At 40.2% G+C, this 18,280-nt stretch overlaps 1 protein-coding gene and 1 non-coding gene across 13 annotated transcripts in view; one reads left to right on the forward strand and one right to left on the reverse strand.

The window, feature by feature from the left end:
- The window catches only part of ADD1 (adducin 1), a 91,364-nt gene that overhangs the window by 56,207 nt on the left and 16,877 nt on the right, over window positions 1-18,280 (reverse strand). The window lies entirely within an intron of this gene.
- On the forward strand, window positions 527-633 carry LOC122428547. Its single transcript, XR_006265764.1, has one exon. It is a non-coding gene; the product is annotated as a U6 spliceosomal RNA (small nuclear RNA).

Below are 18,280 nucleotides of genomic sequence, written 5' to 3' on the forward strand. Positions count from 1 at the left end.
AAGGAGGAGGAAGGTAGCAAAGCCTGGCAGGGCTGTAAGTAAGGAAGATTAAAACACCACGAAAACAAGCAAGCAGCTTTTTCAGAATTTAATGGTCAGTAACTAAATGTCCCTATTTGTGAAGTAATTGGTTCTGTGGAAGACAAATGATAAAAGAAAGCTTTGAAGGCATTACTCAGCCAAGACTAATAAACTGAGAACAACAAAACCATGGAGAATGCTAAGATGTACATATTCTGTACACACAAAAGCTGGAATATGAGCTGCTTTATCAGTTCTGGGACTTCTGAAAATGGTGTCCGGTTTTCCACTTTAGAGCTAGGCAGGAAGTATTTAAAATCACAAGAATTAGTCTAAATAAAAATCTGCCAAAGGTTTATTCTCTGCAAAGTATTAATATTTATATCAGCTGGTGGAGACTGAAAACCCTCTATGCTATGAAATAATTATGAGCACACAAATTCTTAGATGGCCTCAATTTCACAAAAATAAGGATATACTGTTAAGGGAACAAAAGCAAGGTCCAGGGCTCACTGCAGCAGCACATATGCTACAACTGGAACGATACAGAGAAGATTAGCGTGGCCTCTCTGCAAGGACGACACACAAATTCATGAAGTGTTTCATATTTTCAAAAAAAGCAATATCAGAGAACAACGTATACAGAGTACCTCTTGTGGTTGGAGGAAGGATAAGAAAAACATTCATATTTGCTTGTATTTGCATAAAGAAATGTAGGAAGAAATGCACTAGAAATTTAAGATGGTGGTTTGCACTTTTAAGGAATGGAGGGATCTGGGTAGATGGAGGACAGAGAAAGCCAGTAGAGTCTTTATTGTACAAATATACGTTTTTAAAGTTAAATTCATAAAAATTTTAAAATAAAACACCATAAAGCACATAAATAAAATCCTAAGCATCCCTGAAGGTATAAATCAACAGCAGGCACAGTATCTTGTACTTCCAGCAGGATAATGACATCAAACATTTGTCTTAAAGTTTTATAGTTTAATATATAGTCTGTTGGGCACCTAATGACCTGGGCAGTTCATCTTTCAGTGTCACCTCTGAATGACCATGACCAGGTCATGGCATCTGGAGAAATATCAGTAACCTCAGATACGCAGATGACATCACCCTTATGGCAGAAAGCGAAGAAGAACTAAAGAGCCCCTTGATGAACGTGAAAGAGACTGAAAAAGCTGGCTTAAAACTCAGCATTCAGAAAACTAAGACCATGGCATCTGGTCCCATCACTTAATGGCAAATAGATGGGGAAACAGTGGAAACAGATGGTGACTACAGCCATGAAATTAAAAGATGCTTGCTCTTTGGAAGAAAAGCTATGACAAAACTAGACAGTATATTAAAAAGCTGACAAATCACTTTGCCAACAAAGGTCCATCTAGTCAAAGCTATGGTTTTTCCAGTAGTCATGTATGGATGTGAGAGTTGGACCATAAAGAAAGCTGAGCGCCAAAGAATTGATGCTGTTGAACTGTGGTGCTGGAGAAGACTCTTGAGATGCCCTTGGACTGCAAGGAGATCAAACCAGTCTATCCTAAAGGAGATCAGTCCTGGGTGTTCATTGGAAGGACTGAAACTGAAGCTGAAACTGCAATACTTTGATTACCTCATGCGAAGAACTGACTCACTGGTAAAGATCCTGATGCTGGCAAAGACTGAAGGCAGGAGGAAAAGAGGACGAAAGGGGGTGAGATGGTTGGATGGCATCATCGACTCGATGGACAGGAGTTTGAGCAAACTCCAGGAGTTGGTGATGGACAGGGAAGTCTGGCGTGCTGTGGTCCATGGGGTCGCAAAGAGTCAGACACAACTAAGCGACTTAACGGAACTGAACTGATATATACTGTTAAGTACTTTAGCAGGGTGGCCCTATCCTGACTTTCAGGTGATAGGTTCATCAGCTCCTCACAGTCAGTCTTCCAAAATGATTCTGTTCACATCAGAAGCATTGATGACTGAATATTTCTTTAAATCAGTACTGGCTCCACTGTGCAGCCACTGCATATTTCCAATTTACCAAAAGCAATGGAGTTCTTGGCCTCTAAGCACAACATGGCATTTCATCCCATAAGGAATCAAGGGGATATGAAGTACCTCCCTTCCCATTTAGGAATAAGGAATCAAGGGGATATGAAGAACCTCCTTTCCCATTTAGGGAATGACAGGCAAGGTTTACTGAAGAACAGGGCACTCAGCACACTGGTCTTGAAGTCTAAGTTACTAGGGAAACACCATTGTCTTATCCATCCCGAGAGCTGACCAGGTTCCCACACGTCCACAGCCTAACCGTCTCACACTGCTGTCTGACGCACAGGAGGTGCTCGCTAACAGCATAGCAGGCCTGAGGGTCCTGAGAGCCTTTCTGACGCAACGCTATAAGGATCTCCGTGGTAGATCTAACGCCTTCACTTGAGAGCTAGGAAAACTGAGGCTCAGAGACGGCAGAAGACAGCCCTGGGCACACTGGGAATCACGGGCAGAGAGGAACAGCCCGCTGTGTCTGACGTCAGGTTGAGGGCAAGCCGGAGGTCCACTGCGCTGCTTGCTGCTAGACCCTGAACTTCTGAAGTCACTTAACTTCTCTCTGAACGTCAGTTTCCTCACCTATAAACATCAGTTTCCTCAGAAATGCTACTTAGAGAGTATTTAGCAGTGTCTGCCAGTGGACACACATTACAGGACAGCTATGATTACTGGACAAGGCTGGGCCCAAAGTGTCCTGGTCAGGTTTTATGGACACTCCACAACACCAAACTCCTTCTTGCTTGCTTGATTTTTACTGTTGGTGAGAAATAACTGAAATCTATTTCAGACGTCTATCACAACTACAACTGGTTTCAAAAACATATTAAAAGATATTTTCTTGTGTGTATAATTTCTCACTGTTATTACCACCATAGGAATTTCCTATGTTAATATCCAAAATACTTCTGAAGGCTTTAAAAATTAGAAATGATATTTGAAGGGGAAAATCATGAAGGTCTTAAACTGAATGAAATGGACTAATTTTCATTTTCTCATAATATGAAAAAATGGCCAAAACCAATTGAAACAAAGGAAAATTATGCCTCAAACTGCATATATTTTATTAGTCTTTATTTAATCAAAATGTGCCATTTCAACAAACATGACACTACTGAGGTAGAAAGGAGATTTCAAACTCTCAAAGGCTCCGTCCACATTTGGGCCACAGAAGCGATGGATCCCAGAAATAACTTTTCAAATGCAACTGAAGTAGAAGCCGAAGGATATCCTCAATGAACGCCTACTGAGCTCCTTCTGTTGTTGTTCAGTCACTAAGCCGTGTCCGACTCTTTGCAACCCCATGGACTGCAACATGCCAGGTTCCTCTTCTGGAGTTTGCTCAAACTCATGTCCACTGAGCTGGCGATGCTATCTAAGCATCTCATCCTGTGTCGCCCCCTTCTCCTCCTGCCCTCAATCTTTCCCAGCATCAGGGTCTTTTCCAATTAGTTGACTCTGCATTAAGTAGCCAAAGTATTGGAGCTTCAGCTTCAGCATGAGTCATTCCAATGAATATTCAGGGCTGATCTCCTTTAGGATGGACTGGTTGGATCTCCTTGCTGTCCAAGGGACTCTCAAGAGCCTTCTCCAACCACAGTTCGAAAGCATCAAGTCTTTGGCACTCAGCCTTCTTTATTGTCCAACTCTCACATTGATACATGACTACTGGAAAAACCGTAGCTTTGACTATACGGACCTTTGTTTGCAGAGTTATGGATGCCTCTGCTTTTCACTAATGCTGTCCAGGTTTCTCCTATCTTTTTTCCCACAGAGGAAGCATCTTTTAATTTCATGGCTGCAGTCACTCTCTGAAGTGATTTTGGAGCCCAGGAAAATAAAATCTGTCACTGCTTCCACTTTTTCCCCAACTATTTGCTATGAAGTGATGGACCACATGGCATGATTTTAGTTTTTCGCTCCTACCATGAAGCTAACAAAGGCCAGGCACTGTGTTAGCTTCATCTGGATGCTTGGAGACTCAATGCACAAAACAGAGATTTCTGCCTTCAGGAAACATACACACTAGCAGAGGGGGCCAGGCAATAAGCGAGCTACATAAATAACTTACACAGTGCTGTGGGCAGGGGACTGGAGGATGGGGGTGGGGAGGTCAGTGGCCACAATAAGGAAGGGCTCCATAGGTGACATCACAGGTGGTGAGCGCGACAGGCACTCCAGCAACAGCTAGAGCCAGGCGAGGAGTGAGGAGTGGCTCTGTTTGGGAGTGGGAGAAGGGGATGAAACTAAATCTTATCATCATTTTCCCTAAGGACTGAGATATTTCAGTTACGTCTTGGTAAATAAGCAAAACAAAAGATATTAACACTAGGAGGGCCTTTCATACCCATTTCCAAAACAGAACTCTTAACCATCCCCCAGCCTAGCCTCCCTGCTTGGACTCAAACTCCTGTAACACATTCTCCATAAAAATACAATCAAATCAGGTCCTCCTCCTACTTGATTCCTATCAGTGACTTCCCACAGTCCCTGAGTAAATCTGAACTGCTGATACCAGCCAGCAGGGACCTTTCCAGCTAGGGCCCAGCAATCTTTTTGCCTCCTTGTCCCAGATAAACTGGCCTCCCTTCTTCTGCAAAAAACACCCAGCTCCTTCCTGCCTCAGAACCTTTAGACCCTTCTCTGCTGAGAACAAATTTACTTCAGCTACTTTGAGCACCTTACTCCTTATCAGTCAGGTGTCAGGTCAAATTTCACATCCAAGTTTTGAGATAAGTTTCCCTCACTGCAAGATTTAGAGCAGCCCCTCTTCCCAGCTCTCTCAGATCACCCAGGGTTTTCTTCCCTTTCAAGGCATTCATCTGTACTTTCAGAGTACAGACTCTGGACTTATACTGCTTGAGTTCAAACTCCAGCTCAGGCATTTAGTGGCTCTGCAGTTGTTCCAGTAGCTAAGTTGTGTCTGACTCTTTGTGACCCCATGGACTGACAAACAGCACGCCAGACTTCCTGCCCTTCACTATCTCCCTGAGTTTGCTCAAACTCATGTCCATTCAGTCATTGATGCCATCCAACCATCTCATTCTCTGTTGTCCCTTCTCCTGCCCTCAATCTTTCCCAGCATCAGGGTCTTTATATGACTCGGCTCTTCCCATCAGGTGGGCAAAGGATTGGCACTTCAGCCATCAGTCCTAACAATGAATATTCAGGGTTGATTTCCTTTAGGACTGACTGGTTTGATCTCCTTGCTGTCCAAGAGACTCTCAAAAGTCTTCTCCAAAGAAGAAAAGAAAAAAAAAAGGTGGGGGGAGGGGGGGAGTCTTCTCCAGCACCACAATTCGAAGCATCAATTCTCAGGGCTCAGCCTCCTTCATAATCCAACTTGCATCCGTACATGACTACCGGAAAAATCATAGCTTTGACTATACAGACCTTTGTCAGCAGACTGATGCCTCTACTTTTTAATACACTGTCTAGATTTGTCATAGCATTTCTTCCAAGAAGCAAGAGTCTTAATTTCATGAATACAGTCAGCATCTACAGTGATTTTGGAGCCCAAGAAAATAAAATCTGTCACTGCTGCCACTTTTTCCCCATCTATTTGCCGTGAAATGATGGGACCAGATGCCATGATCTTCGTTTTCTTTTCAATTTTAAATTTATTTATTTTTTAAATTGAAGGATAATTGCTTTACAAAATTGTGCTGGGTTCTGCCAAACATCAACATGAATCCCCCACAGGTATATGTATGACCCCTCCCAGTTGAACCTCTCTCCCATCTCCCTCCCCATCCCAGATCCTAGGTTTTTTGAATGTTGAGCTTTAAGCCAGCTTTTTCATGCTCCTCTTTTACCCTCATCAACAGGTTCTTTAGTTCCTCTTCACTTTCTGCCATTAGAGCAGTATCATCTGCCTATCTGAGGTTATTGATATTTCTTCCAGCAATCTTGATCCCAGTCTGTGGTTCATTCAGACCACTATTTCTCATGATGTATTCTGCACATAACTTAAATATGCAGGGTAAACTCCTTTCCCAATTTTGAACGAGTTAGTTGTTCCATATCTAGTTCTAACTGCTGCTACTTAAACTGCATACAGTTTCTCAGGAGGCATGTAAGGTGTTCTGGTATTCCCATCTCTAAGAATTTTCCAGTTTCTCGTGATCCACATAGTCAAATGCTTTAGCATAGTCAATGAAACAGATATTTTTCTGGAATTCATTGCTTTTTCTATGATCAAAATGCACGTTGGCAATCTCATCTCTGGTTCCTCTGCCTTTTCTAAATTCAGCTTGAACATCTGGAAGTTCTCAGTTCACTGTTGAAGCCTAGCTTGAAGGATTTTGAGCATTACTCTGATAGCGTGTGAGATGAGTGCAACTGTGTGGTAGTTTGAGCATTCTTTGGGATTGCCTTTCTTTGGGACTGGAATGAAAACTGACCTTTTCCAGTCCTGTGGCCACTGTTGAGTTGTCCAAATTTGCTGGCACATTGAGTGCAGCACTTTAACAGCATCATCTTTTAGGATTTGAAATAGCTCAGCTGGAATTCCATCACTTCCACTAGCTTAGTTCAAAGTGACGCTTCCTAAGGCCCACTTTGCTTCATATTCCAGGATGTTTGGCTCTAGGTGAGTTATCACACTATCATGGTTATCCAGGTCATTAATACTTTTTCTGTATAGTTCTTGTGTGTATTCTTGCCACCTTTTCTTAATCTCTTCTGCTTCTGTTAGGTTCTTGCCTTTTCTCTTCTTTATTGTGCCCATCCTTGCATGAGATATTCCCTTGGTATCTCCATTTTCTTGAAGAGATCTCTAGGCTTTCCCATTCTATTCTTTTACTCTATTTCTTTGCATTGTTCACTTAAGAATGCTTTCTTATCTCTCCGTGCCATTCTCTGGAACTCTATATTCTGTTGGGTATATCATTCCCTTCCTCCTTTGCCTTTTGCTTTTCTTTCCAGCTATCTGTAAGGCCTCCTCAGACAACCACTTTGTCTTCTTGCATTTCTTTTTCTTGGGGATGGTTTTGGTCACCACCTCCTGTACAATGTTACAAACTTCCATTCACAGTTCTTCAGGCTCTCTATCAGATCTAATCCCTTGAATCTATTCATCACCTCTACTGTATAATAAGTGATTTGATCTAGGTCATACTTAGTCTAGTGATTTTCCATACTTTCTTCAATTTAAGTCTGAATTTGGCAATAAGGAGTTCATGATCTGAGCCACAGTCAGCTCCCGGTCTTGTTTTTGCTTACTGTATAGAGCATCTCCATCTTTGGCTGCAAAGAATATAATCAAGCTGATTTCGGTATTGACCATCTGGTGATGTCCATGTGTAGAGTGATCTCTTGTGTTGTTGGAGGAAGGTGTTTGCTATGACTGGTGTGTTCTCTTGGCAAAGCTCTGTTAGCCTTTGCCCTGCTTCGTTTTGCACTCCAAGGCCAGACGTGCCTGATACTCCAGGTATCTCTTGATTTTCTACTTTTGCATTCTAGTCCCCTCTGATGAGGAGAACATTGTTTTCTGGCATTAGTTCTAGAAGGTCCCGTAGGTCTTCACAGAACCAGTCAACTTTAGCTTCTTCAGCATTAGTGGTTGGGGCATAGACTTGGATTACTGTTGAATGGTTGGAATGGTTTGGATGTTGAATGATTTGGAATCAGTGAACTAAAATGGACGGGAATGGGTGAATTTAATTCAGATGACCATTATATCTACTACTATGGGCAAGAATTCCTTAGAAAAAATGGAGTAGCCCTCATAATCAACAAGAGTCTGAAAAGCAGTACTTGATGCAATCTCAATCATGACAGAATGATCTCAGTTAGTTTCCAAGGCAAACTGGCTCTGTAAGCTTGGGTAAATTTCTTAATTTCCCTGATCTCACCTTCTACATCTGAACTAATGAAGCTAACAAACGTACCCCCTCATAATGTGTGCAAAACGTCTAGCATGAATGTCTGACCAACTAACTACATACTAACACACTAAGTGTCAGTTATTAGTACTACCTTCAGAAATTCACTTTCTCCTATTAGAATGTAACCTCTCCAGAGAGTAGGAGACTTACCTCTCTCACTCACTACTGTTTGCACAAGGCTAACACCTAGTAGGCCCTCAATAAATACACACTGAGGAACAAATACACACTCAGGTCTCACATTTTGGACTGGCAATGCTAATCTAAGTCTGGATTCCAGAGGCATCTGACGGTAAGCAAAGTCATCACTTTGCCCCTTTCAATCAAAACTGACGTATGACCAAGAGGCGCTGGGGATACAAGCAGTTAACTAAACAAACTCTAAGTCTCAGTCCACCACTCACAAGGAAGTTCCAGGCTGCAAACCAACAATCTGTGTGTCAAACTGGGTTTTATGTTTCAAGTTACGTGGGTATTATGTTTCTAAGAATTACGTCAATTACCAAAGTTGGTAGACAAAACTAAAGCTGTATCTGTCTCTAACTGACTGATTTTGGAGACTCAAGCAAGGATAACTCCCAAGGTCAGGAATTAAGAAAAGAATTCTAGACTTATGGTACCAGAGGCCCAGAAAGAGACTGCAGAGACCCAGCCAAGCAAGTCAGGAAGCATAGGCTGACCAGACATATGTGAGTATAGAAAATTCTATGCAGAACAGAAGGAAGTCACTCTGCAATCTAGTTAAACACATAAGGAAGGACTAACAACACGAGCCTAAGATGAGAATGTTTTTACCTTGAACTGACACTTAGCCAAGCAATACTATCACTGTTAAGCAGAATGTGACCCAGTTTTGAAATGAACAAATAAACTGTTCTTTCTCAAGTATGTTATACCTTGGCCTTGCAGCCTGACCTTCTGGGGTTAATAAAGGAGAGAAATGGTCCATTTAGTCAACTGTTCAATCCCAAGCCTCAAATGAATAATCATGCTTCATTTACTTAGGGGAGGCAATTCTCCTCAGAGCCCAAAAGTGTGACAATACCTCAAACTGATTTCCACACAACAGTTCAGAACATTCTGAAAACCTGCAGCATACTTTTGAGTGAATATCGACATTTTAGGATTCAGTGAACTAAAATTGACCAGAATAGGTGATTTTAACTCAGATGACCAGTATATCTACTACTGTGGGCAAGAATACCTGAAAAGAAATGGAGTAGCCCTCACAGTCAACAAGAGAGTCCAAAATGCAGTACTTGGGTGCAAACTAAAAAATGACAGAATGATCTCTGTTCATTTCCAAGACAAACCATTCACTATCACAGTAACCCAAGTCTATGCCCCGACCAGTAATGCTGAAGAAGCTGAAGCTGAATGGCTCGACGACGATCTACAAGACCTTCTAGAACTAACACCAAAAAAAGACGTCCTTTTCATCATAGGGGGCTGGAATGCAAAAGTAGGAAGTCAAGAGATACCTGGAGTAACAAGTTTGGTCTTGAGTACAAAATGAAGCAAAGCAAAGGCTAACAGAGCTTTGCCAAGAGAACCCACTGGTCATAGCAAACACCTTCCTCCAACAACACAAGAGATCACTCTACACATGGACATCACAAGAAATCAACTTGATTATACTGTTTGCAGCCAAAGATGGAGAAGCTCTATATAGTCAGCAAAAACAAGTCCTGGAAGCTGACTGTGGCTCAGATCATGTACTTCTTATTGCCAAATTCAGACTTAAATTGAAGAAAGTGGGGAAAACCACTAGACCATTCAGGTATGACCTAAATCAAACCCCTTAATGATTATGCAATGGAAATGACAAACAGATTTAAGGGATAGAGTTCCTGAAGAACTATGGACGGAGGTTCGTGACATTGTGCAGGCAGTGGTGATCAAAACCATCCCCAAGAAAAAGAAATACAAAAAGGCAAAATGGTTGTCTAAGGAGGTCTTACAAATAGCTGAGAAAAGAAGAGAAGCTAAAAGCAAAGGAGAAAAGGAAAGATATACCAATTTGAATGCAGAGTTCCAAAGAATAGCAAGGAGAGAAGAAAGCCTTCCTCAGTGATCAGTGCAAAGAAACAGAGGAAAACAACAGAATGGGAAAGACTAGAGATCTCTTCAAGAAAATTAGAGATACCAAGGGAATATTTCATACAAAGATGGGCACAGTAAAGAACAGGAAAAGTGTAGACCTAACAGAGCAGAACAGAACAGAAGAAGAGCAGAACAAAAGAGCAGAAGAATATAAGAACAGGTGGCAAGAATACACAGAACTGTACAAAAAAGATCTTCATGACCCAGATAACCACAATGGGGTAATCACTCACCTAGAGCCAGACATCCTGGCATTCGAAGTAAAGTGGGCCTTAGGAAGCATCACTATGAACAAAGCTAGTGAAGGTGATAGAATTCTAGCTGAGCTACTTCAAATCCTAAAAGACGATGCTGTTAAAGTTCTGCATTCAATATGCCACCAAATTTGGAAAACTCAGCAGCAGCCACAGGACTGGAAAAGGTCAGTTTTCATTCCTATCCCAAAGAAAGGCAATGCCAAAGAGTGTTCAAACTACCGCACAACTGCAGTCATCTCACATGCTAGCAAAGCAATGCCCAACATTCTCCAAAAGAGGCTTCAGCAGTACGCGAACCGAGAACTTCCCGATGTTCAAGCTGGATTTAGAAAAGGCAGAGGAACCAGCAATCAAATTGCCAACATCCAATGGATCATAGAAAAAGCAAGAGAATTCCAGAAAATCATGTACTTCTGCTTCATGGACTACACTAAAGCCTTTGACCATGTGGGTCACAAAAAACTGTGGAAAATTCTGAAAGACATGGGAATACCAGACCATCTTACCTGCCTCCTGAGAAGAATCTGTATTCAGGTCAAGAACCAACAGTTAGAACCAGACAAGGAACAATGGACTGCTTCCAAATTGGGAAAGGAATACATCAATGCTGCATACTGTCACCCTGCTTATTTAACTTCTATGCAGAGTACATCATGCGAAATCCCGGGCTGGATGAAGCACAAGCTGGAATCAAGATTGCTGGGATAATATCAATAATCTCAGATATGCAGATGACACCACCATTATGGTAGAAAGCAAAGAGGAACTAAAGATCCTCTTGATGAAGGTGAAATAGGCGAGTGAAAAAGCTGGCTTAAAACTCAACATTCAGAAAGCTAAGATCATGGCATCTGGTCCTATCACTTCGTGGCAAATAGATGGGGAAACAATGGAAACAGGAGAGGCTTTATTTTTTTTGACTCCAAAATCAGTGCAGGTGATAACTACAGTCATGAAATTAAAAGACGCTTGCTCCTGGGAAGAAAAGCTATGACCAACCTAGACAGCATATTAAAAAGTAGAGCTATTACTTTGCTGACAAAGGTCCATCTAGTCAAGGTTATGGTTTTTCCAGTAGTCATGTATGGATGTGAGAGGTGGACCATAAAGAAAGCTGAGCGCCAAAGAATTGATGCTTTTGAACTGTGGTGTTGGAGAAGACCCTTGAGAGTCCCTTGGACTGCAAGGAGATCCAACCAGTCTATCCTAAAGGAAATCAGTCCTGAATATTCATTGGAAGGACTGATGCTGAAGTTGAAGTCCCAATACTTTGGCCACCTGATGCAAAGAACTGACTCACTGGAAAAGACCCTGATGCTAGGGAAGATTGAAGGCAGGAAGAGAAGGGGACGACAGAGGATGAGATGGTTGGATGGCATCACTGACCCAATGGACAGGAGTCTGAGCAAACTCCAGGAGTTGGTGATGGACAAGGAAGGCTGGTGTGCTTCAGTCCATGGGGTCTCAAAGAGTTGGACACGACTGAGTGATCGAACTGAATAGCATATTTTAACAAGCCAATAAAAATGCAAAGCACTCGCAAATAACTGCAACAGCATAAATAAAATAACCCCCCAAATGTTATCCTTCTAAAAAATCCTAGTTGTAGGACCTTGCCTAGAGTGGGAGCTCAAAAATCAGTTGCTAAATGAAACAGTGTAAATTGGAAAGGAAAGTTTACAGCATAAGTAACTCTCCACATGGGTTAGGATGAAATAAAAAGTTTCAGTTCCTTTTTAGCTAACATACTCTGAAAAGGAAGCAGAGGTATCAGAAAAATTTCCCTTATTTGATGGATCGGAAGTGGCTGCTTTATTTGGTATCTCTCTGATTAACAGGAAAGGATGAATGCTTTTTATGTTTATTTACATATGAAATTTCCATTAGTGCCTATTAACTTCTGTCCACCTGCCTATCTATTGAAATCCTGATATATTTATTCCTACAAATTTGAATTAAACTGTATATTTACCATGACCTTTTGTCATATTTGACATTTCCAGACTATTATCTTCCATAGTTTTATTTTTCAATGAGCAAACATTTTAACATTTTAATATTGTGGTCTGCAAACCTCTTCCTTCGAATTCGTCTGCTTTTTAATAGAAAGTTATTCCTTCACTGGCACATGTGTGAGAAACTGTTCCAAGAAAGTTTTAGGAATTATCTCTGATAAACACTGTTTTGCTTTTTCTCTACAGTCTCTATAATTTTAAACATCTGTCCTGAATCCATCTGGAATTTACTGTGATGACTCTTTCCCAGTTACCTCACTGCCTTCTCCCTGGAGACGGAGGGGTGTGTGTCTCCCTCCCCACCAGGCCCAGTGGTGAACATTTCAACTATGCACCAGCAGCACCCACTACTGCCTCATAATCTTCACTGTCATCTTTTTCACTTCAGTTTCCTCATTTGCAATAAAACATATTCAAATCATGTTTCAAGGCTGTTGGGACAATTAGAAAAAATAAGTGTAAACTATCTAGTACAATGTCTGACACAGTGAGTACCCGACAAACAGGAAATACTTAAATTATCTAATATTTGATGAGAATGTGAAAGTAGTTGCTAAAAAAGTTCATTTCAAAAGCTTCAAGAACATTAAGTTTAACCAACTAAAAGTTAAAATACGTTAATTAAAAACATTCTATTAAAACTACTGTGTTCTATCAACACATGGAGCACAAATAAAGAAGTGAGGTTTCTCACTCTAACTCAAGTTCTAAATCAATACTGTAGTGTAGGTTACTGAAAGAGACTTGGGTGTGGTTTTAAAAACAACTCTGGGTGAGGCAGCCAAAGATAAGCCAACCAACTATCCGTTCAACTAAACAAATTTAAGTGAACTGTATTGCACCCTATTCTGTTTATATTTCCAAAATCTGAGAGATAATATTGATACACAAAACATCTGGCTTGGGTCTTCATAAAAACTCTGCTAGCCTCTCAATGCTGATTAATAAATGTGCTCAATTCATATCTAGAGTAGAGACCCTCAAAGCCAAGCCTCCTGGGTTCTGATCCCAGTTTGCCATTTTCTGTCTGCGTAACCTTAGCCACATTTTTAATCTCTCTATAAACTTCCCAGGTGGCTCAGTGATAAAGAATCCACCTGCCAATGCAGGAGACACAGGAGAGGTGGGTTCAATCCCTGGGTGGGAAAGATCCCGTGGATTAAGAAATGGCAACCCACTCCAGTATTCTTGCCTGAAAAATCTCATGGACAGAGGAGTCTGCAGGCTACCGTCCATGGGATTGCAGAGCCTGACAGAACTAAGCAACTGAGCACACAAACACACATTCTATGCTTCAGTTTCTTCACCTGTCAGTGGGAATGATATTATTATCTACTTCCTTAAGATTAAATGAGTTAATTTATGTCAAATGTTTCATACAGTGCTTGGCACACAGTAAACAGAATAAATGGCTGTTGTTATTGTTCTTTTATTATTATTACAAGCAGCATTAGCATCTCTAAAGACTGACTGAGGGCTTCCTTGGTAGCTCAGTGATAAGAGTCCACTTGCCAATTCAGGAGACACTGGTTTGATCCCTGGTCCAGAAGGATCCCACATCTGTGGAGCAGCTAAGCCATGTGCCACAACTACTAAGCCTGTGGCTCTAGAGTCTGGGAATCACAACTACTGAGCCCATGTGTCACAACTACTGAAGCCTGCGTGCCTTAAGAGACCCCAACAAGAGGAGCCACTGCAAAGATAAGCCTGCCCACCACAATTAGAGACTGGTCCCTGCTCGCCACAACTAGAGAAAAGCCCTCTCATCAACAAAGACCCAGCACAGACAAAAATAAATAAATAAAAGTTATATATATATATTTTTAAAAGACTCAATCTCTTTAAAAAGAACACTAGAAGAACATTCTACGACGGGCATTGTCTTCCTCAGTACAAGCACAGGGAACACACAGCAGTACCACTTTTTGAGCTCCCTCTTACAGATATATCACTGCTCTATACTGTCAATTTTTAATACAATTCCTAGATTTCAAGCTTACTGAAGCAGGGAGCTATTAAATGCTTCACCTTCCAAAATTCCCAACACAATTCTCTAAACATAGGTTTTAAATAATGCTGATTAAATTAACATAACAGAAATAAAGAGCAGTGAGACAAAACCTTCTAAGTACACATTTTTAGCACCAGAAAGAACTTGAGAAACCACGTGATCATTTATAGATGAAAAAACTGAACATAAGACTTTAGCCAAGTCTCATATGCTGGTCAAGCTGTAGCTCGCTCTTTCCTGCAAAAACAAATCAACTTCACTGACCTTCAAAGTGTACACTTTAGAATCACCTCATACTATATATTCTTTTCCTAAGTTTTATACCAATACACAACCACTATTCCCATTAATAACAAATACCATTTGGAGAGCTCAAGTAAGAAATAAAGTTTTAGAGTCCCCACCACTCAAATAAGATGTTCCATACTGTTATTTTCTAAATATTACTTGCATGTAAGAAATACATAAAACTTCCAAGGGCAAAACAACAACTATGGCAATAACAGCCAAAACCTTGAGACTGAAACCAGAACTCTGAATTGGAATCACTCACAGAATGTGACATGACCAGAGGTCAAATGACAAAAATCTCAGTTGGTAGAGGCAAAAAAAGGAGTAGCTGATGCACTGAACTCTATCAGGGGGTGGAAATGGTCTCAGGCTGAATAACCGTGGGTCACAGTGGAAGAAAACAAAATCATCTCAGGAAAAAACATCCTCAGGTTATCCCACAGGTTAAGATCAACCAAATATGGGGTCCAAGTTAAAAATTCAATAAACCCAAAGACAATCTCCATAAGTGACAATCACTGAAGAAATAAATATATTATAGGTCAGGGCCCTCAAAGACTTCAGATACTAGAATTATCAAACAAGATGGAGAATAACTATGTATGAAGAGTGCTTAAAAATAAATTAATCATAAATATGACAATCCCCAGGGACTATCTAAAATAAGCAAGAAGAGCTGAAAAAGAAACCAAACAACTTTTAGAAATGAAATAATTTAGAAAAAAAAGTTTAACCAACAATGAATTAAAACAATTAATTTCCTACAAACAGGAATCAGTGAATTAAAAGACAGATTTGAAAAGAAATTAACCAGAGAACAAGCACAGAGGGACAAGGAGATGCAAATTATGACAGAAGACAGAATAAGAAAATGTAGGAGGAATGGCTGACAATTCTACATAACTGAAAGACATGAATCCACAAATGTCAAGCAAAGTAAATATCTGCCTCATAAATATTGTAATCATTCTGCAGAATAGCTAAGGCAAAAAACTTTTTTCGAATAGCAGACAAAGGGAAAAAAAGACACCAGCTACCTAGGAATAACAATCAGACAATCGGCAAACCTGTGACAGAAACAACAAAAGTAGAGAACCTACTGCAAGGGAAGTAACTGTCAATCTAGATTTCTGTGTCAAGCAAGACTGTTTTGGAGAATGCCTATGAGATAATGTCATTCCAGATAAACAAAAACAGAGTTACTACCTACAAACCTACAGTAAAGTAGTTTCTAATGAAGAAAAGGGATTCCCTGGTGGCTCAGATGGTAAACGAGTCCACCTGCAATGCAAGAGACCTGGGTTCGGCCCCTGGGTCAGGAAGATCCCCTGAAGGCAATGTCAATCCACTCCAGTATTCTTGACTGGAGAATGAAGAAAAAATATCCCAGGGTAAAAATCAGAAAAGCAGTAAGCATCATGAGTAAAGAAACTCTTAAGTGTGAAAGCGAATCTAAAAATGTTTTTGAAAAATATAATGATGCTGCTGTCCAATCTAGGAGTTTAAAAAAAAAGGCTAGACTAAATACTGAACAAAGTAGCAAGTAACTTGATCACTGGATTTAATTGGAATTAAAGTATTTTAATGTCTTTGTTTTGTCTGAGAGTGGAATATGAAACTAATTTCACTTTGTTAAATATGCATGGCAAAATTCCAAGGACAACCATGAAAAGAACATAATAGATTATGTAACTTCCAAACCAGACAAGGAGAATACATAATGAAAAACAAGCCAAACAACCTGGTTGTTCAAAAAGGCAAGAATGGAGAGGGGGGAATTACAAATAGAAGACAAATTGTTAGATGACAGAAAAAGTACAAATCTATCAGAATCACAATAAATGGAAATGTTATTATACCAGTTAAAAGACAGATATAATACCCACTGTGGTAGGTTTGGTGACGATCCCCAGAGAAATCAGTCCTAATCCCTGTTAGCGATAACCTTACTTTAACGTTGCAAAGATTCTGGAAATGTAATTAAGGCACCGAGAATGGTGAAATTACCCTGGATTACCTGGATGGACCCTAAATGCAATCGCCAGCATCCTTACAAAAAGGAGGCAGATGGAAATGCTGGCTACAAAGACGAGAGAAGGGGGCCATCTGCCAGGGCCTCAGAGAATGGAGTGATGCAGCGGCAGCCCGAGTGCCGGCAGCCAGCAGAGTCAAGGAACCAAGCCCTCTGCAGCCCGAGAGGAGGTGCACGCCCATCCACACGGAGACTGTGGCTGGTGACACTGGCTTTGGGTTTCTGGCCTCCAGAACTGTGAGAGAAAGTTTCTCTTGTTTTAAAGCACCAAGTTTGTGGTAATCTGTTAAAGCAGCCACAAAAAAAAAAAAAAACTAATATAATCATAAAACATAAGAACAGAACATAAAAAGTTTGAAAAGTAAATGGATGAAAATATGCATACCAAGCAAACAATAACCAAAAGAAAGCTGGAATATCTATATTAATGTTGAGATAATAAAGACCATGGAAAAGAAAATCATTTCATTAGAATGATAACACCATTCTAAAAAGTGATAAAAAAAAATTTCAACTTAACAATAAAATATTCATATATATATGCCTAATAAAATGGTGTCAATACATATAAAGGAAAAACAGCAAAAACTCAGAAACTGAAAATCTACCATTATAATGGTGGGCTTCCCAGGTGGCTCAGTGGGAAAAGAATCTGCCTGTAATGCAGGAGACATGGGTTCGATCCCTGGGTCGGGAAGAACCCCTGGAGGAGGGAACTCTAGTATTCTTGCCTGGAGAATCTCATGGACAAAGAAGCCTGGCGGGCTATAGTCCACAGGGTCACAAAGAGTTGGGCATGACTGAACTGACTGAGCACTCATGCATGCACCATCATAATGGGTAGTTTAACCCATAATGTAGAGATTAACACCAAATCATTAGCCAATTATTAACAGGCAAAACAGTAAAAAAAAAAAAAAAAAAAGTCAGCAAACAGTAAACAGAAAAAAAGAACAATGTAATCAAAAGATCATCAGAAGTATACAGAACCTTGCAGCTCCCTGCTTTCCAAAACAGTTACATTTCATGGGAGTCCCCTGGTGGCCCAGTGGTTAGAATTCAGCATTTTCACTGCAGTGCCAGAACTGAGTGGGGGAACCGAGATCCACGAGCCTTGCAGCAGGGTCAAAATAAATAAACAAATATTTTGCAAATGACATCCTTAAAAAAATTCTTCTCTAGAATACTATGAATGTTTATTAAACAATCACCTCACATCTGGACAGAAATAAAATCTCAACAAACTCCAGAGAATTGGTACAAACAAAACATTACTCTGATCACAATGTAATTAAAACAAGTCGATAACAATTTTTTAAAACATATATTTGGAAATTTAAAAGCACACTTTTAAATAATGTCAGGCCAAAGAAGAAATCATAATGAAAATTTGAACACACATAATAAAAATATTATACTTTGAAACTGCTGGGTTTACTAAAGACCTACTTCTAGACAAATGTATAGCCTTCAAAGTTTCCACAGAAATGGACAGCCCTCAACACTTCTATTAAAAATAAGTATGCGATCAACATCTAAGAAGTTAGAAAAAGAATAAAGTCCAAACCACTTAGCAATCAAACTATGCTTTATATAATTTCTAATCCTTGAAACTACTCTGAAAGTTAGATTAT

This window comes from Cervus canadensis, chromosome 26, assembly GCF_019320065.1.
Source record: "Cervus canadensis isolate Bull #8, Minnesota chromosome 26, ASM1932006v1, whole genome shotgun sequence".
Lineage (NCBI taxonomy): Eukaryota > Metazoa > Chordata > Mammalia > Artiodactyla > Cervidae > Cervus > Cervus canadensis.